Raw genomic sequence first — 4289 nt, 5'->3', positions numbered from 1 at the left:
CTAACACTATGATAAATTTTACTGACATTAAGCAAAATTCAACCTATTTATAAATTAAGTCCCACAATTATGAAACTTGAGCAAACATATCTCCAAAATATCTCAACAAGGTATTTCTCCATTTTCTTCATCTTTTCTCCTATTTTGTGCCAGATACGTTAATCCAGATCCTTTTACTTGACCTTATATCACCAGTGACACCATCATGTACTAAATTTGCTTATTTGAAATCATTGATCTTTACCTGCTGTCCATTTTATCTTTTAACCAATTAGCTTAGTCAACAATTAGTCACAATTGCATCCATTTGTTTGTTTGTCATCATATACTATTTGGATCTTTCTTTTAAATTCTTTTGAATTTCACTTATGTCCGGCAATTGACTCACTACATATTATCATGATACCATACTTGAGCTCCTGCATTGATAATCAGAATTTATCATCTTTACAGATTTTTCCACCTCCGCTAATACACATGCCTTTGTCATAAGATGCAACACTCTATATCACAAATCAAGTTCTTCTTCTTTGCATTAATGCTTATAGTGCTTTTTTTAATTGCTTTTGGGATGTATTGAAATTCTTCCTTATGACATATAATGCCCATACTTGCTACCCCAAGTTCAGTACATCCCTGCATAGATCCCTCATAACCCACCCTGTATTATAAGTGCTTAATTATACATTTTACCTAAATATGCCACATTTTTCCACATATTCCTGTTTTACCTTACTTATTTCTTTCACCTCCCTCCCAACCCTGCACACAAAGGCTTTAAGACCCAGTTCAAATTACTACTCTGTGAAATTTTCTTCAGTCTTTCCTGTTTAAATTGGTCAACACTTTCTTCCATATTCCTTCAGTCATTTTATATCATTATCTTTTTCACATTGATTCATGTATCCTTTGTTTGCACACGTGACTCTTTCAGTGTGGGAGTGCCTCCAATACTATTCCATTCAGTGACTCTACTGTCAGTAGCATTCTTTATTAAATCAATAAAGCCAGTTCTTTATTACATACGCTGATAAACTTTTACTTTGAAGATACTGTCAATGCAATAGACATCTATATTTTTAAAGTTTGTAATCTAGAAAGATTAATATTGAAACCAGTATGTATCCACTGACAAAATTAAATCTTCAATTTTGAGATATATCTGTCTCTCCTTAATATGTTACCATTAAACCTTTTTGTTCCTGTGAGAATCAAAATATTTGAATCCTAGGAGATGAAGCAGCCAACACACTGGAGAGCTGAAGATCTGATCAGAATAAAAGACCCAAGTTTATTGGGACGATTTTTACCTTCAGATCAGGAAATTGAATTTCTTTCCAAACTTTTGGAATATATGGTTAGTCGAGGTGGCTAATTTTAAAGGAAATTAACAATATCTTCCAAGAGTAGTATACTTTTTGTATTCTAGCTCTCAGAGTTTACAGGTATGAAGAGGAATTATATTTACATGTTATAGATTTAAGAAATTAATAATTCAGCCATAGAAAACTATAAAATATATCTGTTTTATAAAATACATTGTTTCTGAAACAATGCATAAAGGGGTTTCAATGTTATTTCTCTAGTGTTAGAGACAGTTCTTGCTGAATTTAATTTTTTAATGTTTTATTTATTTTTGAGAGAGAGAGAGAGTCAGCATGAGCAGGGTCAGAGAGAGAGGGAGTCACAGAATCCATAGACAGGCTCCAGGCTGTGAGCTAGCTGTCAGCACAGAGCCCGACAAGGGGCTCAAATCCACAAACTGTGAGATCATGACCTGAGCTGAAGTCAGACGCTTAACCGACTGAGCCACCGAGGCACCCCAGTTCTTGCTGAATTTAGGGGTAATAGTGAGAGGGAGCTGAAAAACAATGGGAAGTCAAAGTGAACTAATTTTATTACAAACATAAAAGTGAGAAGCAAGATAGAGGTGGAGTTATCAGGAATAAAGAAGTAGCAAGTGAGTGCAAAATATGAATTTGCAATTGAAGGGGGAATAGCCTAGATAAAAACAGGGTATCATCTGAGGGTATCAGAATTTAAAAACAGCAAGCATGTAGCATTATATGTTAAGATTTATATACAATTTTAAAAGGGACTGCCTGTTCAATTGCTCTATTTGAAAAACAGTTTCTGTATTATTTCTTCTTGGCCAGTATTTCACAAAAGACTTTTAGAATTTAACTTCCAATCTACCTTACCAGCTTTGACTGGTCTCATGCAGCTAATGGTTTAATCACTTTGAATCATTCAATAATTCTTAAACATGCCAAATGCCAAATTCCTCTTTGCCTTTACTCATCCTGTTTACACATCCTAGGTGTGATTCTCCCCTATTTTTAGCTGTAAAATATTTAACACTTCTTCAAGGTTAAGTTGAAATCCAGTAGTAATATGAAAACTGACCAGCCTGTCCACCCAATATTAGCCTGTTTCCTCTGAACCCCTAAAGCATCTTATTACTATCTATTCTCACATATCTTGCTCCCTTCTTTCATCTCCATTACCTTTTGAGAGGAGGTTATCATGATTTATTCAACATAGTTCCACAGTGAGGACTTGAACTTCAGGCTTACCTTAGGAATTCAATAATATCAATCAATAATATCAAGTTACTACTCACCAAGAGTTACATAATTTTAGGCACTAGATATTCAAATAGTGAAGCTGAGTAGGCAAGTGGCTATAAAAGTGAGTTTATGTGAGATGTCTGGGCTAGAAATGTAAACTTGTGACTCATAATTTTAGATTGTATTTAATTTCATGAGGCTGAATGAGATTATCTAGGAAGAAAAGGCATCTGAAGTTTGTGCCCATCTATAGAGGATATGAGGATCTACTAAACAAAATGAACAAACAAAAGCACTAAAAAAGAGATAGAGGGATAGCCAAGAGAGACTAATGTCCCTGAATCATGAGGGGAGTGTCCAATGTTGCCAATGTTTGTTAAGTGAGATGGGAGCTGAGAATTGACCAAGATGTAACAATGTGGTAGTCTATCGGCAACCTTGACAAAGGTCTTTCAATAGACTGATAGAGCTGGTTGCCTGATTTGAGTGAGAGCGGGAGGAGGGAAAGTGGTGACACCAAAGGTAGGCAATTATGTGCTATAAAGGGGGCAAGAATGGTACCAACAAAAGCAGTAGATAACCAAATGATACTAACTAATTGTACTTTAATGTTTTTAAAGGTCCTTATATCACAGAGCAGCACTGGATAGAGATTTAGAATCAAGCAAAGTGGTATTTATCATTGATATCCTGGATATTCTCAAGAATGATATGTCAAGTAAAAATAAGGCTCATATTTTTATTCTTTGTTGCCTATCACGGTGATTTAAAAAAGTACTTCATAAATGTATATTGACTCTTTGTGTGGATAACAGATGGATATGCTGATAAATGAAAAGTGAACCTTATGCATATAGTTTTATAAGGTAATCTCCCAGCTGCCAAATATGACTGAGGTGTCCTAAAACTAGACAAATATATATCTTAACCACATGAAATATTGGGCTTTAGGAATAAAGAGAAAGCTTTCTCTCTTTAAAAAAGTTTTAAAACCTTACACAGTATAAAAACTCCCATTATTGGAGGATTCCCCAGATCTTGGAAAAGCTGTAAATTTAAGAAAATTTTATCAGAACCCTCCATCTTGGCACTATTATTTTATCCTTTGCCATAACTCTGTGGTTCTTTAGCTTCTGGAAAAATCTCCCTCTAGTTTTTCGTAACTACAAGGGTTATGTGCTCCTCTTTTCTGTGTCCCATTCATATAGGAATTTATTTGCTTTTAGGTAACACTGAAGACTAGTAGGTCATGTTATTGTTGTGATCCATCACCAACACTTGGGAAACATTCTTACTTTGCTCAGAATTAGAAACCTGCTTTGTGACTTGTGCACCACTCATGCGGATGCCCTACTTGGCCTGCTCCGGTTTCTTCCCTGTCAGTGTTTCTTGCTCCCGGACAGAGCCCCTCTTTGCCCTGTAGAGCTTTGAAACTCCAAGCCGGGTTACTGGCCCCTGACCTCGGCATAGACACATAGCCTCAAACCACACACGTGGCATAACCGGTAATTTTGCTCTGAATGTACAGAAGGAAGGAAGAATGGCAAAAAAGGTGGAGGCCAGGATGGGAGAAAAGCAAGAAGTAAGTCAAAAGAGAACATATGCATGTAAACATAAAGCACCTTCAGCTTTTTTACGCTTACTGCTTGTATGGTATATATTTTTTCATTTCCTTACTTTTAAGAGGTCTGTGTTTTCATACATAAAGTTTGTCTCTTT

Source organism: Crocuta crocuta, unplaced genomic scaffold (assembly GCF_008692635.1).
Source record: "Crocuta crocuta isolate KB4526 unplaced genomic scaffold, BGI_CrCroc_1.0 scaffold479, whole genome shotgun sequence".
NCBI lineage: Eukaryota > Metazoa > Chordata > Mammalia > Carnivora > Hyaenidae > Crocuta > Crocuta crocuta.
The sequence above is the reverse complement of the archived record's forward strand: the minus strand, read 5'-3'. Positions refer to the sequence as shown.